We start from the raw sequence: 27,321 nt of genomic DNA on the forward strand, positions 1-27,321 counted from the left end.
TCTTGTACTTACTCAATGGATGTGCCTGGAAAATCTTTTTTTCCGTGTGTTTCAAGGTTGCAGAAACAGGGTAACATTCAAGCGAAAAGGTTTTATCAATCACACTTCTTCACTGCTAAAGAGGTATGCACAAATAGCAATTATCTTCCGGAAGTCAATGTGCTGCTCTTAAGACCAGGATGTTCAATTGAGAAGGTTAGAGCGTAGAGGCGATGGTGCCAGTGGCTGATCTTCTTTCTTGCCCCTAATCTCTACTTACAAAAAATCTGAATTCCCATCTGTCTGCAGTGCTCATTTGAAAAAAGAAACAAATCTACAAGAGGCCCTATTACAAGTCAGTACATGAGATCAGCAAAGACCCACTTCCTTGAATTAAAATGATTTCATCTCCAACTGTTTGGCCATGGAACTGCATCATCTCTGATGTCCAAAAGACAGGATTATGACGTCACCCATTATGAAAGGGCCATCGTATCTCAGACAAAATCACTGAGACATTGACGCAGCTGTGCAGCTGGGAAAATGACTCTTTTGCAGCATGCTGGGCCGGTTAGCTCAGATGGTTAGAGTGTGGTGCTAATAACGCCAAGGTCATGGGTTCAATCCCCATACTGGCCATTGAAAAGCACGATGCAAGCAACTCTTTCCAAGGCAAGATTAATCCTGACTGCACGGTTGCTTGCTTTTCACATGCTACATAAACCTGGCCTTTTGAGTTATCAACCAGGTACCATTGCTGACTGAACTGTCTTGCATAAGAAACCTTTCCCGCATTTCCTTTTTAGTTAATGATATCAAAGAATACTCACATAATTTCACATTCCCAGATAGTTCAACGCTGTCTACAGGTTTTGCAATTCAAAAAATTATTCACATGTACGTTTTTACAATCAAGTCTCCCTTCCCCACTCACCCAGCTCCTCTAGCCTCCTGAAACAAACCTCTGTTCAGACCACACAGTCTAATGAGCACGGCTTCAGTCCTTTGAAAGACTCGGTTCCGACCACGTGGCCTAATGGACAAGGCCTCTGACTTCGTATCAGAAGATTGAGGGTTCGAGTCGCTTCGTGGTTGAGCTTCCAGTCCTTGCTCTTTGATGTGCCTGGAAAGTACAAACTTCCATGGGTTTTTCATGGTTGTAGGAACAGAGTGACACTTAAGCAAAGGAAGCTATTATCAATCACCCTCACTGAGCTGTTTTGCACAGGAAACATTTTCCTGCATGTACTTATGCACACAATGATATCGAAGAGTATCTGACACAACATCACATTCACAAATGCTTCAACGCTGTCTATGGGCTTTACAATTGTGAAGTTTTCACATGTCCTGTTTTACAATCAAGTCTCCCTTCCTCACTGTCCTAGCTCCCCTAACCTTTCGAAACCCACCCTAGTTCAGACCAAGTGACCTAATGGACAAAGCATCTGACTTCAAATAGGAAGATTGAAGGGTCGAGTCCCTTTGTGGTTGCTCTTCTTGTACTTACTCAATGGATGTGCCTGGAAAATCTTTTTTTCGGTGTGTTTCAAGGTTGCAGAAACAGGGTAACATTCAAGCGAAAAGGTTTTATCAATCACACTTCTTCACTGCTAAAGAGGTATGCACAAATAGCAATTATCTTCCGGAACTCAATGTGCTGCTCTTAAGACCAGGATGTTCAATTGAGAAGGTTAGAGCGTAGAGGCGATGGTGCCAGTGGCTGATCTTCTTTCTTGCCCCTAATCTCTACTTACAAAAAATCTGAATTCCCATCTGTCTGCAGTGCTCATTTGAAAAAAGAAACAAATCTACAAGAGGCCCTATTACAAGTCAGTACATGAGATCAGCAAAGACCCACTTCCTTGAATTAAAATGATTTCATCTCCAACTGTTTGGCCATGGAACTACATCATCTCTGATGTCCAAAAGACAGGATTATGACGTCACCCATTATGAAAGGGCCATCGTATGTCAGACAAAATCACTGAGACATTGACGCAGCTGTGCAGCTGGGAAAATGACTCTTTTGCAGCATGCTGGGCCGGTTAGCTCAGATGGTTAGAGAGTGGTGCTAATAACGCCAAGGTTATGGGTTCCATCCCCATACTGGCCATTGAAAAGCACGATGCAAGCAACTCTTTCCAAGGCAAGATTAATCCTGATTGCACGGATGCTTGCTTTTCACATGCTACATAAACCTGGCCTTTTGAGTTATCAACCAGGTAACATTGCTGACTGAACTGTCTTGCATAAGAAACCTTTCCCGCATTTCCTTTTTAATTAATGATATCAAAGAATACTCACATAATTTCACATTCCCAGATAGTTCAACGCTGTCTACAGGTTTTGCAATTCAAAAAATTATTCACATGTACGTTTTTACAATCAAGTCTCCCTTCCTCACTCACCCAGCTCCTCTAGCCTCCTGAAACAAACCTCTGTTCAGACCACACAGTCTAATGAGCACGGCTCCAGTCCTTTGAAAGACTCGGTTCCGACCACGTGGCCTAATGGACAAGGCGTCTGACTTCGTATCAGAAGATTGAGGGTTCGAGTCCGTTTGTGGTTGAGCTTCCAGTCCTTTCTGTTTGATGTGCCTGGAAAGTACAAACTTCCATGGGTTTTTCATGGTCGTAGGAACAGAGTGACACTTAAGCAAAGGAAGCTATTATCAATCACCCTCACTGAGCTGTTTTGCACAAGAAACATTTTCCTGCATGTACTTATGCACACAATGATATCGAAGAGTATCTGACACAACATCACATTCACAAATGCTTCAACGCTGTCTATCGGCTTTACAATTGTGAAGTTTTCACATGTCCTGTTTTACAATCAAGTCTCCCTTCCTCACTGTCCTAGCTCCCCTAACCTTTCGAAACCCACCCTAGTTCAGACCAAGTGACCTAATGGACAAAGCATCTGACTTCAAATAGGAAGATTGAAGGGTCGAGTCCCTTTGTGGTTGCTCTTCTTGTACTTACTCAATGGATGTGCCTGGAAAATCTTTTTTTCCGTGTGTTTCAAGGTTGCAGAAACAGGGTAACATTCAAGCGAAAAGGTTTTATCAATCACACTTCTTCACTGCTAAAGAGGTATGCACAAATAGCAATTATCTTCCGGAAGTCAATGTGCTGCTCTTAAGACCAGGATGTTCAATTGAGAAGGTTAGAGCGTAGAGGCGATGGTGCCAGTGGCTGATCTTCTTTCTTGCCCCTAATCTCTACTTACAAAAAATCTGAATTCCCATCTGTCTGCAGTGCTCATTTGAAAAAAGAAACAAATCTACAAGAGGCCCTATTACAAGTCAGTACATGAGATCAGCAAAGACCCACTTCCTTGAATTAAAATGATTTCATCTCCAACTGTTTGGCCATGGAACTGCATCATCTCTGATGTCCAAAAGACAGGATTATGACGTCACCCATTATGAAAGGGCCATCGTATCTCAGACAAAATCACTGAGACATTGACGCAGCTGTGCAGCTGGGAAAATGACTCTTTTGCAGCATGCTGGGCCGGTTAGCTCAGATGGTTAGAGTGTGGTGCTAATAACGCCAAGGTCATGGGTTCAATCCCCATACTGGCCATTGAAAAGCACGATGCAAGCAACTCTTTCCAAGGCAAGATTAATCCTGACTGCACGGTTGCTTGCTTTTCACATGCTACATAAACCTGGCCTTTTGAGTTATCAACCAGGTACCATTGCTGACTGAACTGTCTTGCATAAGAAACCTTTCCCGCATTTCCTTTTTAGTTAATGATATCAAAGAATACTCACATAATTTCACATTCCCAGATAGTTCAACGCTGTCTACAGGTTTTGCAATTCAAAAAATTATTCACATGTACGTTTTTACAATCAAGTCTCCCTTCCCCACTCACCCAGCTCCTCTAGCCTCCTGAAACAAACCTCTGTTCAGACCACACAGTCTAATGAGCACGGCTTCAGTCCTTTGAAAGACTCGGTTCCGACCACGTGGCCTAATGGACAAGGCCTCTGACTTCGTATCAGAAGATTGAGGGTTCGAGTCGCTTCGTGGTTGAGCTTCCAGTCCTTGCTCTTTGATGTGCCTGGAAAGTACAAACTTCCATGGGTTTTTCATGGTTGTAGGAACAGAGTGACACTTAAGCAAAGGAAGCTATTATCAATCACCCTCACTGAGCTGTTTTGCACAGGAAACATTTTCCTGCATGTACTTATGCACACAATGATATCGAAGAGTATCTGACACAACATCACATTCACAAATGCTTCAACGCTGTCTATGGGCTTTACAATTGTGAAGTTTTCACATGTCCTGTTTTACAATCAAGTCTCCCTTCCTCACTGTCCTAGCTCCCCTAACCTTTCGAAACCCACCCTAGTTCAGACCAAGTGACCTAATGGACAAAGCATCTGACTTCAAATAGGAAGATTGATGGGTCGAGTCCCTTTGTGGTTGCTCTTCTTGTACTTACTCAATGGATGTGCCTGGAAAATCTTTTTTTCGGTGTGTTTCAAGGTTGCAGAAACAGGGTAACATTCAAGCGAAAAGGTTTTATCAATCACACTTCTTCACTGCTAAAGAGGTATGCACAAATAGCAATTATCTTGCGGAAGTCAAATTTGCTGCTCTTAAGACCAGGATGTTCAATTGAGAAGGTTAGAGTGTAGAGGCGATGGTGCCAGTGGCTGATCTTCTTACTTGCCCCTAATCTCTACTTACAAAAAATTTGAATTCCCATCTGTCTGCAGTGCTCATTTGAAAAAAGAAACAAATCTACAAGAGGCCCTATTACAAGTCAGTACATGAGATCAGCAAAGACCCACTTCCTTGAATTAAAATGATTTCATTTCCAACTGTTTGGCCATGGAACTACATCATCTCTGATGTCCAAAAGACAGGATTATGACGTCACCCATTATGAAAGGGCCATCGTATGTCAGACAAAATCACTGAGACATTGACGCAGCTGTGCAGCTGGGAAAATGACTCTTTTGCAGCATGCTGGGCCGGTTAGCTCAGATGGTTAGAGAGTGGTGCTAATAACGCCAAGGTCATGGGTTCCATCCCCATACTGGCCATTGAAAAGCACGATGCAAGCAACTCTTTCCAAGGCAAGATTAATCCTGACTGCACGGTTGCTTGCTTTTCACATGCTACATAAACCTGGCCTTTTGAGTTATCAACCAGGTAACATTGCTGACTGAACTGTCTTGCATAAGAAACCTTTCCCGCATTTCCTTTTTAGTTAATGATATCAAAGAATACTCACATAATTTCACATTCCCAGATAGTTCAACGCTGTCTACAGGTTTTGCAATTCAAAAAATTATTCACATGTACGTTTTTACAATCAAGTCTCCCTTCCTCACTCACCCAGCTCCTCTAGCCTCCTGAAACAAACCTCTGTTCAGACCACACAGTCTAATGAGCACGGCTTCAGTCCTTTGAAAGACTTGGTTCCGACCACGTGGCCTAATGGACAAGGCGTCTGACTTCGGATCAGAAGATTGAGGGTTCGAGTCCCTTTGTGGTTGAGCTTCCAGTCCTTTCTGTTTGATGTGCCTGGAAAGTACAAACTTCCATGGGTTTTTCATGGTCGTAGGAACAGAGTGACACTTAAGCAAAGGAAGCTATTATCAATCACCCTCACTGAGCTGTTTTGCACAAGAAACATTTTCCTGCATGTACATATGCACACAATGATATCGAAGAGTATCTGACACAACATCACATTCACAAATGCTTCAACGCTGTCTATCGGCTTTACAATTGTGAAGTTTTCACATGTCCTGTTTTACAATCAAGTCTCCCTTCCTCACTGTCCTAGCTCCCCTAACCTTTCGAAACCCACCCTAGTTCAGACCAAGTGACCTAATGGACAAAGCATCTGACTTCAAATAGGAAGATTGAAGGGTCGAGTCCCTTTGTGGTTGCTCTTCTTGTACTTACTCACTGGATGTGCCTGGAAAATCTTTTTTTCCGTGTGTTTCAAGGTTGCAAAAACAGGGTAACATTCAAACGAAAAGGTTTTATCAATCACACTTCACTGCTAAAGAGGTATGCACAAATAGCAATTATCTTCCGGAACTCAATGTGCTGCTCTTAAGACCAGGATGTTCAATTGAGAAGGTTAGAGCGTAGAGGCGATGGTGCCAGTGGCTGATCTTCTTTCTTGCCCCTAATCTCTACTTACAAAAAATCTGAATTCCCATCTGTCTGCAGTGCTCATTTGAAAAAAGAAACAAATCTACAAGAGGCCCTATTACAAGTCAGTACATGAGATCAGCAAAGACCCACTTCCTTCAATTAAAATGATTTCATCTACAACTGTTTGGCCATGGAACTGCATCATCTCTGATGTCCAAAAGACAGGATTATGACGTCACCCATTATGAAAGGGCCATCGTATCTCAGACAAAATCACTGAGACATTGACGCAGCTGTGCACCTGGGAAAATGACTCTTTTGCAGCATGCTGGGCCGGTTAGCTCAGATGGTTAGAGCGTGGTGCTAATAACGCCAAGGTCATGGGTTCAATCCCCATACTGGCCATTGAAAAGCACGATGCAAGCAACTCTTTCCAAGGCAAGATTAATCCTGACTGCACGGTTGCTTGCTTTTCACATGCTACATAAACCTGGCCTTTTGAGTTATCAACCAGGTAACATTGCTGACTAAACTGTCTTGCATAAGAAACCTTTCCCGCATTTCCTTTTTAGTTAATGATATCAAAGAATACTCACATAATTTCACATTCCCAGATAGTTCAACGCTGTCTACAGGTTTTGCAATTCAAAAAATTATTCACATGTACGTTTTTACAATCAAGTCTCCCTTCCTCACTCACCCAGCTCCTCTAGCCTCCTGAAACAAACCTCTGTTCAGACCACACAGTCTAATGAGCACGGCTCCAGTCCTTTGAAAGACTCGGTTCCGACCACGTGGCCTAATGGACAAGGCGTCTGACTTCGGATCAGAAGATTGAGGGTTCGAGTCGCTTCGTGGTTGAGCTTCCAGTCCTTGCTGTTTGATGTGCCTGGAAAGTACAAACTTCCATGGGTTTTTCATGGTTGTAGGAACAGAGTGACACTTAAGCAAAGGAAGCTATTATCAATCACCCTCACTGAGCTGTTTTGCACAAGAAACATTTTCCTGCATGTACTTATGCACACAATGATATCGAAGAGTATCTGACACAACATCACATTCACAAATGCTTCAACGCTGTCTATGGGCTTTACAATTGTGAAGTTTTCACATGTCCTGTTTTACAATCAAGTCTCCCTTCCTCACTGTCCTAGCTCCCCTAACCTTTCGAAACCCACCCTAGTTCAGACCAAGTGACCTAATGGACAAAGCATCTGACTTCAAATAGGAAGATTGAAGGGTCGAGTCCCTTTGTGGTTGCTCTTCTTGTACTTACTCACTGGATGTGCCTGGAAAATCTTTTTTTCCGTGTGTTTCAAGGTTGCAAAAACTGGGTAACATTCAAGCCAAAAGGTTTTATCAATCACACTTCTTCACTGCTAAAGAGGTATGCACAAATAGCAATTATCTTCCGGAAGTCAATGTGCTGCTCTTAAGACCAGGATGTTCAATTGAGAAGGTTAGAGCGTAGAGGCGATGGTGCCAGTGGCTGATCTTCTTTCTTGCCCCTAATCTCTACTTACAAAAAATCTGAATTCCCATCTGTCTGCAGTGCTCATTTGAAAAAAGAAACAAATCTACAAGAGGCCCTATTACAAGTCAGTACATGAGATCAGCAAAGACCCACTTCCTTGAATTAAAATGATTTCATCTCCAACTGTTTGGCCATGGAACTGCATCATCTCTGATGTCCAAAAGACAGGATTATGACGTCACCCATTATGAAAGGGCCATCGTATCTCAGACAAAATCACTGAGACATTGACGCAGCTGTGCACCTGGGAAAATGACTCTTTTGCAGCATGCTGGGCCGGTTAGCTCAGATGGTTAGAGCGTGGTGCTAATAACGCCAAGGTCATGGGTTCAATCCCCATACTGGCCATTGAAAAGCACGATGCAAGCAACTCTTTCCAAGGCAAGATTAATCCTGACTGCACGGTTGCTTGCTTTTCACATGCTACATAAACCTGGCCTTTTGAGTTATCAACCAGGTAACATTGCTGACTAAACTGTCTTGCATAAGAAACCTTTCCCGCATTTCCTTTTTAGTTAATGATATCAAAGAATACTCACATAATTTCACATTCCCAGATAGTTCAACGCTGTCTACAGGTTTTGCAATTCAAAAAATTATTCACATGTACGTTTTTACAATCAAGTCTCCCTTCCTCACTCACCCAGCTCCTCTAGCCTCCTGAAACAAACCTCTGTTCAGACCACACAGTCTAATGAGCACGGCTCCAGTCCTTTGAAAGACTCGGTTCCGACCACGTGGCCTAATGGACAAGGCGTCTGACTTCGGATCAGAAGATTGAGGGTTCGAGTCGCTTCGTGGTTGAGCTTCCAGTCCTTGCTGTTTGATGTGCCTGGAAAGTACAAACTTCCATGGGTTTTTCATGGTTGTAGGAACAGAGTGACACTTAAGCAAAGGAAGCTATTATCAATCACCCTCACTGAGCTGTTTTGCACAAGAAACATTTTCCTGCATGTACTTATGCACACAATGATATCGAAGAGTATCTGACACAACATCACATTCACAAATGCTTCAACGCTGTCTATGGGCTTTACAATTGTGAAGTTTTCACATGTCCTGTTTTACAATCAAGTCTCCCTTCCTCACTGTCCTAGCTCCCCTAACCTTTCGAAACCCACCCTAGTTCAGACCAAGTGACCTAATGGACAAAGCATCTGACTTCAAATAGGAAGATTGAAGGGTCGAGTCCCTTTGTGGTTGCTCTTCTTGTACTTACTCAATGGATGTGCCTGGAAAATCTTTTTTTCCGTGTGTTTCAAGGTTGCAGAAACAGGGTAACATTCAAGCGAAAAGGTTTTATCAATCACACTTCTTCACTGCTAAAGAGGTATGCACAAATAGCAATTATCTTCCGGAAGTCAATGTGCTGCTCTTAAGACCAGGATGTTCAATTGAGAAGGTTAGAGCGTAGAGGCGATGGTGCCAGTGGCTGATCTTCTTTCTTGCCCCTAATCTCTACTTACAAAAAATCTGAATTCCCATCTGTCTGCAGTGCTCATTTGAAAAAAGAAACAAATCTACAAGAGGCCCTATTACAAGTCAGTACATGAGATCAGCAAAGACCCACTTCCTTGAATTAAAATGATTTCATCTCCAACTGTTTGGCCATGGAACTGCATCATCTCTGATGTCCAAAAGACAGGATTATGACGTCACCCATTATGAAAGGGCCATCGTATGTCAGACAAAATCACTGAGACATTGACGCAGCTGTGCAGCTGGGAAAATGACTCTTTTGCAGCATGCTGGGCCGGTTAGCTCAGATGGTTAGAGAGTGGTGCTAATAACGCCAAGGTCATGGGTTCCATCCCCATACTGGCCATTGAAAAGCACGATGCAAGCAACTCTTTCCAAGGCAAGATTAATCCTGACTGCACGGTTGCTTGCTTTTCACATGCTACATAAACCTGGCCTTTTGAGTTATCAACCAAGTAACATTGCTGACTGAACTGTCTTGCATAAGAAACCTTTCCCGCATTTCCTTTTTAGTAAATGATATCAAAGAATACTCACATAATTTCACATTCCACGATAGTTCAACGCTGTCTACAGGTTTTGCAATTCAAAAAATTATTCACATGTACGTTTTTACAATCAAGTCTCCCTTCCTCACTCACCCAGCTCCTCTAGCCTCCTGAAACAAACCTCTGATCAAGACCACACAGTCTAATGAGCACGGCTTCAGTCCTTTGAAAGACTCGGTTCCGACCACGTGGCCTAATGGACAAGGCGTCTCACTTCGTATCAGAAGAGTGAGGGTTCGAGTCGCTTCGTGGTTGAGCTTCCAGTCCTTGCTGTTTGATGTGCCTGGAAACTACAAACTTCCATGGGTATTTCATGGTTGTAGGAACAGAGTGACACTTAAGCAAAGGAAGCTATTATCAATCACCCTCACTGAGCTGTTTTGCACAAGAAACATTTTCCTGCATGTACTTATGCACACAATGATATCGAAGAGTATCTGACACAACATCACATTCACAAATGCTTCAACGCTGTCTATGGGCTTTACAATTGTGAAGTTTTCACATGTCCTGTTTTACAATCAAGTCTCCCTTCCTCACTGTCCTAGCTCCCCTAACCTTTCGAAACCCACCCTAGTTCAGACCAAGTGACCTAATGGACAAAGCATCTGACTTCAAATAGGAAGATTGAAGGGTCGAGTCCCTTTGTGGTTGCTCTTCTTGTACTTACTCACTGGATGTGCCTGGAAAATCTTTTTTTCCGTGTGTTTCAATTTTGCAAAAACAGGGTAACATTCAAGCGAAAAGGTTTTATCAATCACACTTCTTCACTGCTAAAGAGGTATGCACAAATAGCAATTATCTTCCGGAACTCAATGTGCTGCTCTTAAGACCAGGATGTTCAATTGAGAAGGTTAGAGCGTAGAGGCGATGGTGCCAGTGGCTGATCTTCTTTCTTGCCCCTAATCTCTACTTACAAAAAATCTGAATTCCCATCTGTCTGCAGTGATCATTTGAAAAAAGAAACAAATCTACAAGAGGCCCTATTACAAGTCAGTACAAGAGATCAGCAAAGACCCACTTCCTTGAATTAAAATGATTTCATCTCCAACTGTTTGGCCATGGAACTACATCATCTCTGATGTCCAAAAGACAGGATTATGACGTCACCCATTATGAAAGGGCCATCGTATGTCAGACAAAATCACTGAGACATTGACGCAGCTGTGCAGCTGGGAAAATGACTCTGTTGCAGCATGCTGGGCCGGTTAGCTCAGATGGTTAGAGAGTGGTGCTAATAACGCCAAGGTCATGGGTTCCATCCCCATACAGGCCATTGAAAAGCACGATGCAAGCAACTCTTTCCAAGGCAAGATTAATCCTGACTGCACGGTTGCTTGCTTTTCACATGCTACATAAACCTGGCCTTTTGAGTTATCAACCAGGTAACATTGCTGACTGAACTGTCTTGCATAAGAAACCTTTCCCGCATTTCCTTTTTAGTTAATGATATCAAAGAATACTCACATAATTTCACATTCCCAGATAGTTCAACGCTGTCTACAGGTTTTGCAATTCAAAAAATTATTCACACGTACGTTTTTACAATCAAGTCTCCCTTCCTCACTCACCCAGCTCCTCTAGCCTCCTGAAACAAACCTCTGTTCAGACCACACAGTCTAATGAGCACGGCTTCAGTCCTTTGAAAGACTCGTTTCCGACCACGTGGCCTAATGGACAAGGCGTCTGACTTCGGATCAGAAGATTGAGGGTTCGAGTCCCTTCGTTGTTGAGCTTCCAGTCCTTTCTGTTTGATGTGCCTGGAAAGTACAAACTTCCATGGGTTTTTCATGGTCGTAGGAACAGAGTGACACTTAAGCAAAGGAAGCTATTATCAATCACCCTCACTGAGCTGTTTTGCACAAGAAACATTTTCCTGCATGTACATATGCACACAATGATATCGAAGAGTATCTGACACAACATCACATTCACAAATGCTTCAACGCTGTCTATGGGCTTTACAATTGTGAAGTTTTCACATGTCCTGTTTTACAATCAAGTCTCCCTTCCTCACTGTCCTAGCTCCCCTAACCTTTCGAAACCCACCCTAGTTCAGACCAAGTGACCTAATGGACAAAGCATCTGACTTCAAATAGGAAGATTGAAGGGTCGAGTCCCTTTGTGGTTGCTCTTCTTGTACTTACTCACTGGATGTGCCTGGAAAATCTTTTTTTCCGTGTGTTTCAAGGTTGCAAAAACAGGGTAACATTCAAGCGAAAAGGTTTTATCAATCACACTTCTTCACTGCTAAAGAGGTATGCACAAATAGCAATTATCTTCCGGAACTCAATGTGCTGCTCTTAAGACCAGGATGTTCAATTGAGAAGGTTAGAGCGTAGAGGCGATGGTGCCAGTGGCTGATCTTCTTTCTTGCCCCTAATCTCTACTTACAAAAAATCTGAATTCCCATCTGTCTGCAGTGCTCATTTGAAAAAAGAAACAAATCTACAAGAGGCCCTATTACAAGTCAGTACATGAGATCAGCAAAGACCCACTTCCTTGAATTAAAATGATTTCATCTCCAACTGTTTGGCCATGGAACTGCATCATCTCTGATGTCCAAAAGACAGGATTATGACGTCACCCATTATGAAAGGGCCATCGTATCTCAGACAAAATCACTGAGACATTGACGCAGCTGTGCAGCTGGGAAAATGACTCTTTTGCAGCATGCTGGGCCGGTTAGCTCAGATGGTTAGAGCGTGGTGCTAATAACGCCAAGGTCATGGGTTCAATCCCCATACTGGCCATTGAAAAGCACGATGCAAGCAACTCTTTCCAAGGCAAGATTAATCCTGACTGCACGGTTGCTTGCTTTTCACATGCTACATAAACCTGGCCTTTTGAGTTATCAACCAGGTAACATTGCTGACTAAACTGTCTTGCATAAGAAACCTTTCCCGCATTTCCTTTTTAGTTAATGATATCAAAGAATACTCACATAATTTCACATTCCCAGATAGTTCAACGCTGTCTACAGGTTTTGCAATTCAAAAAATTATTCACATGTACGTTTTTACAATCAAGTCTCCCTTCCTCACTCACCCAGCTCCTCTAGCCTCCTGAAACAAACCTCTGTTCAGACCACACAGTCTAATGAGCACGGCTCCAGTCCTTTGAAAGACTCGGTTCCGACCACGTGGCCTAATGGACAAGGCGTCTGACTTCGGATCAGAAGATTGAGGGTTCGAGTCGCTTCGTGGTTGAGCTTCCAGTCCTTGCTGTTTGATGTGCCTGGAAAGTACAAACTTCCATGGGTTTTTCATGGTTGTAGGAACAGAGTGACACTTAAGCAAAGGAAGCTATTATCAATCACCCTCACTGAGCTGTTTTGCACAAGAAACATTTTCCTGCATGTACTTATGCACACAATGATATCGAAGAGTATCTGACACAACATCACATTCACAAATGCTTCAACGCTGTCTATGGGCTTTACAATTGTGAAGTTTTCACATGTCCTGTTTTACAATCAAGTCTCCCTTCCTCACTGTCCTAGTTCCCCTAACCTTTCGAAACCCACCCTAGTTCAGACCAAGTGACCTAATGGACAAAGCATCTGACTTCAAATAGGAAGATTGAAGGGTCGAGTTCCTTTGTGGTTGCTCTTCTTGTACTTACTCAATGGATGTGCCTGGAAAATCTTTTTTTCCGTGTGTTTCAAGGTTGCAGAAACAGGGTAACATTCAAGCGAAAAGGTTTTATCAATCACACTTCTTCACTGCTAAAGAGGTATGCACAAATAGCAATTATCTTCCGGAACTCAATGTGCTGCTCTCAAGACCAGGATGTTCAATTGAGAAGGTTAGAGCGTAGAGGCGATGGTGCCAGTGGCTGATCTTCTTTCTTGCCCCTAATCTCTACTTACAAAAAATCTGAATTCCCATCTGTCTGCAGTGCTCATTTGAAAAAAGAAACAAATCTACAAGAGGCCCTATTACAAGTCAGTACATGAGATCAGCAAAGACCCACTTCCTTGAATTAAAATGATTTCATCTCCAACTGTTTGGCCATGGAACTGCATCATCTCTGATGTCCAAAAGACAGGATTATGACGTCACCCATTATGAAAGGGCCATCGTATCTCAGACAAAATCACTGAGACATTGACGCAGCTGTGCACCTGGGAAAATGACTCTTTTGCAGCATGCTGGGCCGGTTAGCTCAGATGGTTAGAGCGTGGTGCTAATAACGCCAAGGTCATGGGTTCAATCCCCATACTGGCCATTGAAAAGCACGATGCAAGCAACTCTTTCCAAGGCAAGATTAATCCTGACTGCACGGTTGCTTGCTTTTCACATGCTACATAAACCTGGCCTTTTGAGTTATCAACCAGGTAACATTGCTGACTAAACTGTCTTGCATAAGAAACCTTTCCCGCATTTCCTTTTTAGTTAATGATATCAAAGAATACTCACATAATTTCACATTCCCAGATAGTTCAACGCTGTCTACAGGTTTTGCAATTCAAAAAATTATTCACATGTACGTTTCTACAATCAAGTCTCCCTTCCTCACTCACCCAGCTCCTCTAGCCTCCTGAAACAAACCTCTGTTCAGACCACACAGTCTAATGAGCACGGCTTCAGTCCTTTGAAAGACTCGGTTCCGACCACGTGGCCTAATGGACAAGGCGTCTGACTTCGTATCAGAAGATTGAGGGTTCGAGTCGCTTCGTGGTTGAGCTTCCAGTCCTTGCAGTTTGATGTGCCTGGAACTTCCATGGGTTTTTCATGGTTGTAGGAACAGAGTGACACTTAAGCAAAGGAAGCTATTATCAATCACCCTCACTGAGCTGTTTTGCACAGGAAACATTTTCCTGCATGTACTTATGCACACAATGATATCGAAGAGTATCTGACACAACATCACATTCACAAATGCTTCAACGCTGTCTATGGGCTTTACAATTGTGAAGTTTTCACATGTCCTGTTTTACAATCAAGTCTCCCTTCCTCACTGTCCTAGCTCCCCTAACCTTTCGAAACCCACCCTAGTTCAGACCAAGTGACCTAATGGACAAAGCATCTGACTTCAAATCGGAAGATTGAAGGGTCGAGTCCCTTTGTGGTTGCTCTTCTTGTACTTACTCACTGGATGTGCCTGGAAAATCTTTTTTTCCGTGTGTTTCAAGGTTGCAAAAACAGGGTAACATTCAAGCGAAAAGGTTTTATCAATCACACTTCTTCACTGCTAAAGAGGTATGCACAAATAGCAATTATCTTCCGGAACTCAATGTGCTGCTCTTAAGACCAGGATGTTCAATTGAGAAGGTTAGAGCGTAGAGGCGATGGTGCCAGTGGCTGATCTTCTTTCTTGCCCCTAATCTCTACTTACAAAAAATCTGAATTCCCATCTGTCTGCAGTGCTCATTTGAAAAAAGAAACAAATCTACAAGAGGCCCTATTACAAGTCAGTACATGAGATCAGCAAAGACCCACTTCCTTGAATTAAAATGATTTCATCTCCAACTGTTTGGCCATGGAACTGCATCATCTCTGATGTCCAAAAGACAGGATTATGACGTCACCCATTATGAAAGGGCCATCGTATCTCAGACAAAATCACTGAGACATTGACGCAGCTGTGCAGCTGGGAAAATGACTCTTTTGCAGCATGCTGGGCCGGTTAGCTCAGATGGTTAGAGCGTGGTGCTAATAACGCCAAGGTCATGGGTTCAATCCCCATACTGGCCATTGAAAAGCACGATGCAAGCAACTCTTTCCAAGGCAAGATTAATCCTGACTGCACGGTTGCTTGCTTTTCACATGCTACATAAACCTGGCCTTTTGAGTTATCAACCAGGTAACATTGCTGACTAAACTGTCTTGCATAAGAAACCTTTCCCGCATTTCCTTTTTAGTTAATGATATCAAAGAATACTCACATAATTTCACATTCCCAGATAGTTCAACGCTGTCTACAGGTTTTGCAATTCAAAAAATTATTCACATGTACGTTTTTACAATCAAGTCTCCCTTCCTCACTCACCCAGCTCCTCTAGCCTCCTGAAACAAACCTCTGTTCAGACCACACAGTCTAATGAGCACGGCTCCAGTCCTTTGAAAGACTCGGTTCCGACCACGTGGCCTAATGGACAAGGCGTCTGACTTCGGATCAGAAGATTGAGGGTTCGAGTCGCTTCGTGGTTGAGCTTCCAGTCCTTGCTGTTTGATGTGCCTGGAAAGTACAAACTTCCATGGGTTTTTCATGGTTGTAGGAACAGAGTGACACTTAAGCAAAGGAAGCTATTATCAATCACCCTCACTGAGCTGTTTTGCACAAGAAACATTTTCCTGCATGTACTTATGCACACAATGATATCGAAGAGTATCTGACACAACATCACATTCACAAATGCTTCAACGCTGTCTATGGGCTTTACAATTGTGAAGTTTTCACATGTCCTGTTTTACAATCAAGTCTCCCTTCCTCACTGTCCTAGTTCCCCTAACCTTTCGAAACCCACCCTAGTTCAGACCAAGTGACCTAATGGACAAAGCATCTGACTTCAAATAGGAAGATTGAAGGGTCGAGTTCCTTTGTGGTTGCTCTTCTTGTACTTACTCAATGGATGTGCCTGGAAAATCTTTTTTTCCGTGTGTTTCAAGGTTGCAGAAACAGGGTAACATTCAAGCGAAAAGGTTTTATCAATCACACTTCTTCACTGCTAAAGAGGTATGCACAAATAGCAATTATCTTCCGGAACTCAATGTGCTGCTCTCAAGACCAGGATGTTCAATTGAGAAGGTTAGAGCGTAGAGGCGATGGTGCCAGTGGCTGATCTTCTTTCTTGCCCCTAATCTCTACTTACAAAAAATCTGAATTCCCATCTGTCTGCAGTGCTCATTTGAAAAAAGAAACAAATCTACAAGAGGCCCTATTACAAGTCAGTACATGAGATCAGCAAAGACCCACTTCCTTGAATTAAAATGATTTCATCTCCAACTGTTTGGCCATGGAACTGCATCATCTCTGATGTCCAAAAGACAGGATTATGACGTCACCCATTATGAAAGGGCCATCGTATCTCAGACAAAATCACTGAGACATTGACGCAGCTGTGCACCTGGGAAAATGACTCTTTTGCAGCATGCTGGGCCGGTTAGCTCAGATGGTTAGAGCGTGGTGCTAATAACGCCAAGGTCATGGGTTCAATCCCCATACTGGCCATTGAAAAGCACGATGCAAGCAACTCTTTCCAAGGCAAGATTAATCCTGACTGCACGGTTGCTTGCTTTTCACATGCTACATAAACCTGGCCTTTTGAGTTATCAACCAGGTAACATTGCTGACTAAACTGTCTTGCATAAGAAACCTTTCCCGCATTTCCTTTTTAGTTAATGATATCAAAGAATACTCACATAATTTCACATTCCCAGATAGTTCAACGCTGTCTACAGGTTTTGCAATTCAAAAAATTATTCACATGTACGTTTCTACAATCAAGTCTCCCTTCCTCACTCACCCAGCTCCTCTAGCCTCCTGAAACAAACCTCTGTTCAGACCACACAGTCTAATGAGCACGGCTTCAGTCCTTTGAAAGACTCGGTTCCGACCACGTGGCCTAATGGACAAGGCGTCTGACTTCGTATCAGAAGATTGAGGGTTCGAGTCGCTTCGTGGTTGAGCTTCCAGTCCTTGCAGTTTGATGTGCCTGGAACTTCCATGGGTTTTTCATGGTTGTAGGAACAGAGTGACACTTAAGCAAAGGAAGCTATTATCAATCACCCTCACTGAGCTGTTTTGCACAGGAAACATTTTCCTGCATGTACTTATGCACACAATGATATCGAAGAGTATCTGACACAACATCACATTCACAAATGCTTCAACGCTGTCTATGGGCTTTACAATTGTGAAGTTTTCACATGTCCTGTTTTACAATCAAGTCTCCCTTCCTCACTGTCCTAGCTCCCCTAACCTTTCGAAACCCACCCTAGTTCAGACCAAGTGACCTAATGGACAAAGCATCTGACTTCAAATCGGAAGATTGAAGGGTCGAGTCCCTTTGTGGTTGCTCTTCTTGTACTTACTCACTGGATGTGCCTGGAAAATCTTTTTTTCCGTGTGTTTCAAGGTTGCAAAAACAGGGTAACATTCAAGCGAAAAGGTTTTATCAATCACACTTCTTCACTGCTAAAGAGGTATGCACAAATAGCAATTATCTTCCGGAACTCAATGTGCTGCTCTTAAGACCAGGATGTTCAATTGAGAAGGTTAGAGCGTAGAGGCGATGGTGCCAGTGGCTGATCTTCTTTCTTGCCCCTAATCTCTACTTACAAAAAATCTGAATTCCCATCTGTCTGCAGTGCTCATTTGAAAAAAGAAACAAATCTACAAGAGGCCCTATTACAAGTCAGTACATGAGATCAGCAAAGACCCACTTCCTTGAATTAAAATGATTTCATCTCCAACTGTTTGGCCATGGAACTGCATCATCTCTGATGTCCAAAAGACAGGATTATGACATCACCCATTATGAAAGGGCCATCGTATCTCAGACAAAATCACTGAGACATTGACGCAGCTGTGCAGCTGGGAAAATGACTCTTTTGCAGCATGCTGGGCCGGTTAGCTCAGATGGTTAGAGCGTGGTGCTAATAACGCCAAGGTCATGGGTTCAATCCCCATACTGGCCATTGAAAAGCACGATGCAAGCAACTCTTTCCAAGGCAAGATTAATCCTGACTGCACGGTTGCTTGCTTTTCACATGCTACATAAACCTGGCCTTTTGAGTTATCAACCAGGTAACATTGCTGACTGAACTGTCTTGCATAAGAAACCTTTCCCGCATTTCCTTTTTAGTTAATGATATCAAAGAATACTCACATAATTTCACATTCCCAGATAGTTCAACGCTGTCTACAGGTTTTGCAATTCAAAAAATTATTCACATGTACGTTTTTACAATCAAGTCTCCCTTCCTCACTCACCCAGCTCCTCTAGCCTCCTGAAACAAACCTCTGATCAAGACCACACAGTCTAATGAGCACGGCTTCAGTCCTTTGAAAGACTCGGTTCCGACCACGTGGCCTAATGGACAAGGCGTCTGACTTCGTATCAGAAGATTGAGGGTTCGAGTCGCTTCGTGGTTGAGCTTCCAGTCCTTGCTGTTTGATGTGCCTGGAAATTACAAACTTCCATGGGTTTTTCATGGTTGTAGGAACAGAGTGACACTTAAGCAAAGGAAGCTATTATCAATCACCCTCACTGAGCTGTTTTGCACAAGAAACATTTTCCTGCATGTACCTATGCACACAATGATATCGAAGAGTATCTGACACAACATCACATTCACAAATGCTTCAACGCTGTCTATGGGCTTTACAATTGTGAAGTTTTCACATGTCCTGTTTTACAATCAAGTCTCCCTTCCTCACTGTCATAGATCCCCTAACTTTTCGAAACCCACCCTAGTTCAGACCAAGTGACCTAATGGACAAAGCATCTGACTTCAAATAGGAAGATTGAAGGGTCGAGTCCCTTTGTGGTTGCTCTTCTTGTACTTACTCACTGGATGTGCCTGGAAAATCTTTTTTTCCGTGTGTTTCAAGGTTGCAAAAACAGGGTAACATTCAAGCGAAAAGGTTTTATCAATCACACTTCTTCACTGCTAAAGAGGTATGCACAAATAGCAATTATCTTCCGGAAGTCAATGTGCTGCTCTTAAGACCAGGATGTTCAATTGAGAAGGTTAGAGCGTAGAGGCGATGGTGCCAGTGGCTGATCTTCTTTCTTGCCCCTAATCTCTACTTACAAAAAATCTGAATTCCCATCTGTCTGCAGTGCTCATTTGAAAAAAGAAACAAATCTACAAGAGGCCCTATTACAAGTCAGTACATGAGATCAGCAAAGACCCACTTCCTTGAATTAAAATGATTTCATCTCCAACTGTTTGGCCATGGAACTGCATCATCTCTGATGTCCAAAAGACAGGATTATGACGTCACCCATTATGAAAGGGCCATCGTATCTCAGACAAAATCACTGAGACATTGACGCAGCTGTGCACCTGGGAAAATGACTCTTTTGCAGCATGCTGGGCCGGTTAGCTCAGATGGTTAGAGCGTGGTGCTAATAACGCCAAGGTCATGGGTTCAATCCCCATACTGGCCATTGAAAAGCACGATGCAAGCAACTCTTTCCAAGGCAAGATTAATCCTGACTGCACGGTTGCTTGCTTTTCACATGCTACATAAACCTGGCCTTTTGAGTTATCAACCAGGTAACATTGCTGACTAAACTGTCTTGCATAAGAAACCTTTCCCGCATTTCCTTTTTAGTTAATGATATCAAAGAATACTCACATAATTTCACATTCCCAGATAGTTCAACGCTGTCTACAGGTTTTGCAATTCAAAAAATTATTCACATGTACGTTTCTACAATCAAGTCTCCCTTCCTCACTCACCCAGCTCCTCTAGCCTCCTGAAACAAACCTCTGTTCAGACCACACAGTCTAATGAGCACGGCTTCAGTCCTTTGAAAGACTCGGTTCCGACCACGTGGCCTAATGGACAAGGCGTCTGACTTCGTATCAGAAGATTGAGGGTTCGAGTCGCTTCGTGGTTGAGCTTCCAGTCCTTGCAGTTTGATGTGCCTGGAACTTCCATGGGTTTTTCATGGTTGTAGGAACAGAGTGACACTTAAGCAAAGGAAGCTATTATCAATCACCCTCACTGAGCTGTTTTGCACAGGAAACATTTTCCTGCATGTACTTATGCACACAATGATATCGAAGAGTATCTGACACAACATCACATTCACAAATGCTTCAACGCTGTCTATGGGCTTTACAATTGTGAAGTTTTCACATGTCCTGTTTTACAATCAAGTCTCCCTTCCTCACTGTCCTAGCTCCCCTAACCTTTCGAAACCCACCCTAGTTCAGACCAAGTGACCTAATGGACAAAGCATCTGACTTCAAATCGGAAGATTGAAGGGTCGAGTCCCTTTGTGGTTGCTCTTCTTGTACTTACTCACTGGATGTGCCTGGAAAATCTTTTTTTCCGTGTGTTTCAAGGTTGCAAAAACAGGGTAACATTCAAGCGAAAAGGTTTTATCAATCACACTTCTTCACTGCTAAAGAGGTATGCACAAATAGCAATTATCTTCCGGAACTCAATGTGCTGCTCTTAAGACCAGGATGTTCAATTGAGAAGGTTAGAGCGTAGAGGCGATGGTGCCAGTGGCTGATCTTCTTTCTTGCCCCTAATCTCTACTTACAAAAAATCTGAATTCCCATCTGTCTGCAGTGCTCATTTGAAAAAAGAAACAAATCTACAAGAGGCCCTATTACAAGTCAGTACATGAGATCAGCAAAGACCCACTTCCTTGAATTAAAATGATTTCATCTCCAACTGTTTGGCCATGGAACTGCATCATCTCTGATGTCCAAAAGACAGGATTATGACATCACCCATTATGAAAGGGCCATCGTATCTCAGACAAAATCACTGAGACATTGACGCAGCTGTGCAGCTGGGAAAATGACTCTTTTGCAGCATGCTGGGCCGGTTAGCTCAGATGGTTAGAGCGTGGTGCTAATAACGCCAAGGTCATGGGTTCAATCCCCATACTGGCCATTGAAAAGCACGATGCAAGCAACTCTTTCCAAGGCAAGATTAATCCTGACTGCACGGTTGCTTGCTTTTCACATGCTACATAAACCTGGCCTTTTGAGTTATCAACCAGGTAACATTGCTGACTGAACTGTCTTGCATAAGAAACCTTTCCCGCATTTCCTTTTTAGTTAATGATATCAAAGAATACTCACATAATTTCACATTCCCAGATAGTTCAACGCTGTCTACAGGTTTTGCAATTCAAAAAATTATTCACATGTACGTTTTTACAATCAAGTCTCCCTTCCTCACTCACCCAGCTCCTCTAGCCTCCTGAAACAAACCTCTGATCAAGACCACACAGTCTAATGAGCACGGCTTCAGTCCTTTGAAAGACTCGGTTCCGACCACGTGGCCTAATGGACAAGGCGTCTGACTTCGTATCAGAAGATTGAGGGTTCGAGTCGCTTCGTGGTTGAGCTTCCAGTCCTTGCTGTTTGATGTGCCTGGAAATTACAAACTTCCATGGGTTTTTCATGGTTGTAGGAACAGAGTGACACTTAAGCAAAGGAAGCTATTATCAATCACCCTCACTGAGCTGTTTTGCACAAGAAACATTTTCCTGCATGTACCTATGCACACAATGATATCGAAGAGTATCTGACACAACATCACATTCACAAATGCTTCAACGCTGTCTATGGGCTTTACAATTGTGAAGTTTTCACATGTCCTGTTTTACAATCAAGTCTCCCTTCCTCACTGTCATAGATCCCCTAACTTTTCGAAACCCACCCTAGTTCAGACCAAGTGACCTAATGGACAAAGCATCTGACTTCAAATAGGAAGATTGAAGGGTCGAGTCCCTTTGTGGTTGCTCTTCTTGTACTTACTCACTGGATGTGCCTGGAAAATCTTTTTTTCCGTGTGTTTCAAGGTTGCAAAAACAGGGTAACATTCAAGCGAAAAGGTTTTATCAATCACACTTCTTCACTGCTAAAGAGGTATGCACAAATAGCAATTATCTTCCGGAAGTCAATGTGCTGCTCTTAAGACCAGGATGTTCAATTGAGAAGGTTAGAGCGTAGAGGCGATGGTGCCAGTGGCTGATCTTCTTTCTTGCCCCTAATCTCTACTTACAAAAAATCTGAATTCCCATCTGTCTGCAGTGCTCATTTGAAAAAAGAAACAAATCTACAAGAGGCCCTATTACAAGTCAGTACATGAGATCAGCAAAGACCCACTTCCTTGAATTAAAATGATTTCATCTCCAACTGTTTGGCCATGGAACTGCATCATCTCTGATGTCCAAAAGACAGGATTATGACGTCACCCATTATGAAAGGGCCATCGTATCTCAGACAAAATCACTGAGACATTGACGCAGCTGTGCACCTGGGAAAATGACTCTTTTGCAGCATGCTGGGCCGGTTAGCTCAGATGGTTAGAGCGTGGTGCTAATAACGCCAAGGTCATGGGTTCAATCCCCATACTGGCCATTGAAAAGCACGATGCAAGCAACTCTTTCCAAGGCAAGATTAATCCTGACTGCACGGTTGCTTGCTTTTCACATGCTACATAAACCTGGCCTTTTGAGTTATCAACCAGGTAACATTGCTGACTAAACTGTCTTGCATAAGAAACCTTTCCCGCATTTCCTTTTTAGTTAATGATATCAAAGAATACTCACATAATTTCACATTCCCAGATAGTTCAACGCTGTCTACAGGTTTTGCAATTCAAAAAATTATTCACATGTACGTTTCTACAATCAAGTCTCCCTTCCTCACTCACCCAGCTCCTCTAGCCTCCTGAAACAAACCTCTGTTCAGACCACACAGTCTAATGAGCACGGCTTCAGTCCTTTGAAAGACTCGGTTCCGACCACGTGGCCTAATGGACAAGGCGTCTGACTTCGTATCAGAAGATTGAGGGTTCGAGTCGCTTCGTGGTTGAGCTTCCAGTCCTTGCAGTTTGATGTGCCTGGAACTTCCATGGGTTTTTCATGGTTGTAGGAACAGAGTGACACTTAAGCAAAGGAAGCTATTATCAATCACCCTCACTGAGCTGTTTTGCACAGGAAACATTTTCCTGCATGTACTTATGCACACAATGATATCGAAGAGTATCTGACACAACATCACATTCACAAATGCTTCAACGCTGTCTATGGGCTTTACAATTGTGAAGTTTTCACATGTCCTGTTTTACAATCAAGTCTCCCTTCCTCACTGTCCTAGCTCCCCTAACCTTTCGAAACCCACCCTAGTTCAGACCAAGTGACCTAATGGACAAAGCATCTGACTTCAAATCGGAAGATTGAAGGGTCGAGTCCCTTTGTGGTTGCTCTTCTTGTACTTACTCACTGGATGTGCCTGGAAAATCTTTTTTTCCGTGTGTTTCAAGGTTGCAAAAACAGGGTAACATTCAAGCGAAAAGGTTTTATCAATCACACTTCTTCACTGCTAAAGAGGTATGCACAAATAGCAATTATCTTCCGGAACTCAATGTGCTGCTCTTAAGACCAGGATGTTCAATTGAGAAGGTTAGAGCGTAGAGGCGATGGTGCCAGTGGCTGATCTTCTTTCTTGCCCCTAATCTCTACTTACAAAAAATCTGAATTCCCATCTGTCTGCAGTGCTCATTTGAAAAAAGAAACAAATCTACAAGAGGCCCTATTACAAGTCAGTACATGAGATCAGCAAAGACCCACTTCCTTGAATTAAAATGATTTCATCTCCAACTGTTTGGCCATGGAACTGCATCATCTCTGATGTCCAAAAGACAGGATTATGACATCACCCATTATGAAAGGGCCATCGTATCTCAGACAAAATCACTGAGACATTGACGCAGCTGTGCAGCTGGGAAAATGACTCTTTTGCAGCATGCTGGGCCGGTTAGCTCAGATGGTTAGAGCGTGGTGCTAATAACGCCAAGGTCATGGGTTCAATCCCCATACTGGCCATTGAAAAGCACGATGCAAGCAACTCTTTCCAAGGCAAGATTAATCCTGACTGCACGGTTGCTTGCTTTTCACATGCTACATAAACCTGGCCTTTTGAGTTATCAACCAGGTAACATTGCTGACTGAACTGTCTTGCATAAGAAACCTTTCCCGCATTTCCTTTTTAGTTAATGATATCAAAGAATACTCACATAATTTCACATTCCCAGATAGTTCAACGCTGTCTACAGGTTTTGCAATTCAAAAAATTATTCACATGTACGTTTTTACAATCAAGTCTCCCTTCCTCACTCACCCAGCTCCTCTAGCCTCCTGAAACAAACCTCTGATCAAGACCACACAGTCTAATGAGCACGGCTTCAGTCCTTTGAAAGACTCGGTTCCGACCACGTGGCCTAATGGACAAGGCGTCTGACTTCGTATCAGAAGATTGAGGGTTCGAGTCGCTTCGTGGTTGAGCTTCCAGTCCTTGCTGTTTGATGTGCCTGGAAATTACAAACTTCCATGGGTTTTTCATGGTTGTAGGAACAGAGTGACACTTAAGCAAAGGAAGCTATTATCAATCACCCTCACTGAGCTGTTTTGCACAAGAAACATTTTCCTGCATGTACCTATGCACACAATGATATCGAAGAGTATCTGACACAACATCACATTCACAAATGCTTCAACGCTGTCTATGGGCTTTACAATTGTGAAGTTTTCACATGTCCTGTTTTACAATCAAGTCTCCCTTCCTCACTGTCATAGATCCCCTAACTTTTCGAAACCCACCCTAGTTCAGACCAAGTGACCTAATGGACAAAGCATCTGACTTCAAATAGGAAGATTGAAGGGTCGAGTCCCTTTGTGGTTGCTCTTCTTGTACTTACTCACTGGATGTGCCTGGAAAATCTTTTTTTCCGTGTGTTTCAAGGTTGCAAAAACAGGGTAACATTCAAGCGAAAAGGTTTTATCAATCACACTTCTTCACTGCTAAAGAGGTATGCACAAATAGCAATTATCTTCCGGAAGTCAATGTGCTGCTCTTAAGACCAGGATGTTCAATTGAGAAGGTTAGAGCGTAGAGGCGATGGTGCCAGTGGCTGATCTTCTTTCTTGCCCCTAATCTCTACTTACAAAAAATCTGAATTCCCATCTGTCTGCAGTGCTCATTTGAAAAAAGAAACAAATCTACAAGAGGCCCTATTACAAGTCAGTACATGAGATCAGCAAAGACCCACTTCCTTGAATTAAAATGATTTCATCTCCAACTGTTTGGCCATGGAACTGCATCATCTCTGATGTCCAAAAGACAGGATTATGACGTCACCCATTATGAAAGGGCCATCGTATCTCAGACAAAATCACTGAGACATTGACGCAGCTGTGCACCTGGGAAAATGACTCTTTTGCAGCATGCTGGGCCGGTTAGCTCAGATGGTTAGAGAGTGGTGCTAATAACACCAAGGTCATGGGTTCCATCCCCATACTGGCCATTGAAAAGCACGATGCAAGCAACTCTTTCCAAGGCAAGATTAATCCTGACTGCACGGTTGCTTGCTTTTCACATGCTACATAAACCTGGCCTTTTGAGTTATCAACCAGGTAACATTGCTGACTGAACTGTCTTGCATAAGAAACCTTTCCCGCATTTCCTTTTTAGTTAATGATATCAAAGAATACTCACATAATTTCACATTCCCAGATAGTTCAACGCTGTCTACAGGTTTTGCAATTCAAAAAATTATTCACATGTACGTTTTTACAATCAAGTCTCCCTTCCTCACTCACCCAGCTCCTCTAGCCTCCTGAAACAAACCTCTGTTCAGACCACACAGTCTAATGATCACGGCTTCAGTCCTTTGAAAGACTCGGTTCCGACCACGTGGCCTAATGGACAAGGCGTCTGACTTCGGATCAGAAGATTGAGGGTTCGAGTCCCTTCGTGGTTGAGCTTCCAGTCCTTTCTGTTTGATGTGCCTGGAAAGTACAAACTTCCACGGGTTTTTCATGGTCGTAGGAACAGAGTGACACTTAAGCAAAGGAAGCTATTATCAATCACCCTCACTGAGCTGTTTTGCACAAGAAACATTTTCCTGCATGTACATATGCACACAATGATATCGAAGAGTATCTGACACAACATCACATTCACAAATGCTTCAACGCTGTCTATGGGCTTTACAATTGTGAAGTTTTCACATGTCCTGTTTTACAATCAAGTCTCCCTTCCTCACTGTCCTAGCTCCCCTAACCTTTCGAAACCCACCCTAGTTCAGACCAAGTGACCTAATGGACAAAGCATCTGACTTCAAATAGGAAGATTGAAGGGTCGAGTCCCTTTGTGGTTGCTCTTCTTGTACTTACTCACTGGATGTGCCTGGAAAATCTTTTTTTCCGTGTGTTTCAAGGTTGCAAAAACAGGGTAACATTCAAGCGAAAAGGTTTTATCAATCACACTTCTTCACTGCTAAAGAGGTATGCACAAATAGCAATTATCTTCCGGAACTCAATGTGCTGCTCTTAAGACCAGGATGTTCAATTGAGAAGGTTAGAGCGTAGAGGCGATGGTGCCAGTGGCTGATCTTCTTTCTTGCCCCTAATCTCTACTTACAAAAAATCTGAATTCCCATCTGTCTGCAGTGCTCATTTGAAAAAAGAAACAAATCTACAAGAGGCCCTATTACAAGTCAGTACATGAGATCAGCAAAGACCCACTTCCTTGAATTAAAATGATTTCATCTCCAACTGTTTGGCCATGGAACTGCATCATCTCTGATGTCCAAAAGACAGGATTATGACGTCACCCATTATGAAAGGGCCATCGTATCTCAGACAAAATCACTGAGACATTGACGCAGCTGTGCAGCTGGGAAAATGACTATTTTGCAGCATGCTGGGCCGGTTAGCTCAGATGGTTAGAGAGTGGTGCTAATAACGCCAAGGTCATGGGTTCCATCCCCATACTGGCCATTGAAAAGCACGATGCAAGCAACTCTTTCCAAGGCAAGATTAATCCTGACTGCACGGTTGCTTGCTTTTCACATGCTACATAAACCTGGCCTTTTGAGTTATCAACCAGGTAACATTGCTGACTGAACTGTCTTGCATAAGAAACCT

General features: G+C 43.0%; 16 non-coding genes across 16 annotated transcripts; all 16 read left to right on the forward strand.

Annotated features, from left to right (window-relative positions):
• Window positions 1-544: 544 nt before the first annotated feature.
• trnai-aau (transfer RNA isoleucine (anticodon AAU)) lies at window positions 545-618 on the forward strand. Its single transcript has one exon. It is a non-coding gene; the product is annotated as a tRNA-Ile (tRNA).
• Window positions 619-3,498: 2,880 nt separating this feature from the next.
• On the forward strand, window positions 3,499-3,572 carry trnai-aau (transfer RNA isoleucine (anticodon AAU)). The gene has a single exon. It is a non-coding gene; the product is annotated as a tRNA-Ile (tRNA).
• A 1,861-nt stretch (window positions 3,573-5,433) lies between these two features.
• On the forward strand, window positions 5,434-5,506 carry trnar-ucg (transfer RNA arginine (anticodon UCG)). Its single transcript has one exon. It is a non-coding gene; the product is annotated as a tRNA-Arg (tRNA).
• Window positions 5,507-6,450: 944 nt separating this feature from the next.
• Window positions 6,451-6,524, forward strand: trnai-aau (transfer RNA isoleucine (anticodon AAU)). The gene has a single exon. It is a non-coding gene; the product is annotated as a tRNA-Ile (tRNA).
• Window positions 6,525-7,927: 1,403 nt separating this feature from the next.
• trnai-aau (transfer RNA isoleucine (anticodon AAU)) lies at window positions 7,928-8,001 on the forward strand. Its single transcript has one exon. It is a non-coding gene; the product is annotated as a tRNA-Ile (tRNA).
• Window positions 8,002-11,339: 3,338 nt separating this feature from the next.
• trnar-ucg (transfer RNA arginine (anticodon UCG)) lies at window positions 11,340-11,412 on the forward strand. Its single transcript has one exon. It is a non-coding gene; the product is annotated as a tRNA-Arg (tRNA).
• Window positions 11,413-12,359: 947 nt separating this feature from the next.
• On the forward strand, window positions 12,360-12,433 carry trnai-aau (transfer RNA isoleucine (anticodon AAU)). The gene has a single exon. It is a non-coding gene; the product is annotated as a tRNA-Ile (tRNA).
• Window positions 12,434-13,836: 1,403 nt separating this feature from the next.
• On the forward strand, window positions 13,837-13,910 carry trnai-aau (transfer RNA isoleucine (anticodon AAU)). Its single transcript has one exon. It is a non-coding gene; the product is annotated as a tRNA-Ile (tRNA).
• A 1,395-nt stretch (window positions 13,911-15,305) lies between these two features.
• Window positions 15,306-15,379, forward strand: trnai-aau (transfer RNA isoleucine (anticodon AAU)). The gene has a single exon. It is a non-coding gene; the product is annotated as a tRNA-Ile (tRNA).
• Window positions 15,380-16,782: 1,403 nt separating this feature from the next.
• Window positions 16,783-16,856, forward strand: trnai-aau (transfer RNA isoleucine (anticodon AAU)). The gene has a single exon. It is a non-coding gene; the product is annotated as a tRNA-Ile (tRNA).
• Window positions 16,857-18,251: 1,395 nt separating this feature from the next.
• Window positions 18,252-18,325, forward strand: trnai-aau (transfer RNA isoleucine (anticodon AAU)). The gene has a single exon. It is a non-coding gene; the product is annotated as a tRNA-Ile (tRNA).
• Window positions 18,326-19,729: 1,404 nt separating this feature from the next.
• trnai-aau (transfer RNA isoleucine (anticodon AAU)) lies at window positions 19,730-19,803 on the forward strand. The gene has a single exon. It is a non-coding gene; the product is annotated as a tRNA-Ile (tRNA).
• A 1,395-nt stretch (window positions 19,804-21,198) lies between these two features.
• Window positions 21,199-21,272, forward strand: trnai-aau (transfer RNA isoleucine (anticodon AAU)). Its single transcript has one exon. It is a non-coding gene; the product is annotated as a tRNA-Ile (tRNA).
• Window positions 21,273-22,676: 1,404 nt separating this feature from the next.
• Window positions 22,677-22,750, forward strand: trnai-aau (transfer RNA isoleucine (anticodon AAU)). The gene has a single exon. It is a non-coding gene; the product is annotated as a tRNA-Ile (tRNA).
• Window positions 22,751-24,145: 1,395 nt separating this feature from the next.
• On the forward strand, window positions 24,146-24,219 carry trnai-aau (transfer RNA isoleucine (anticodon AAU)). The gene has a single exon. It is a non-coding gene; the product is annotated as a tRNA-Ile (tRNA).
• A 1,861-nt stretch (window positions 24,220-26,080) lies between these two features.
• On the forward strand, window positions 26,081-26,153 carry trnar-ucg (transfer RNA arginine (anticodon UCG)). Its single transcript has one exon. It is a non-coding gene; the product is annotated as a tRNA-Arg (tRNA).
• The last annotated feature ends 1,168 nt before the right edge of the window (window positions 26,154-27,321 follow it).

The sequence above is a fragment of the Channa argus genome, unplaced genomic scaffold (assembly GCF_033026475.1).
Source record: "Channa argus isolate prfri unplaced genomic scaffold, Channa argus male v1.0 Contig035, whole genome shotgun sequence".
Taxonomy (NCBI): Eukaryota; Metazoa; Chordata; class Actinopteri; order Anabantiformes; family Channidae; genus Channa; species Channa argus.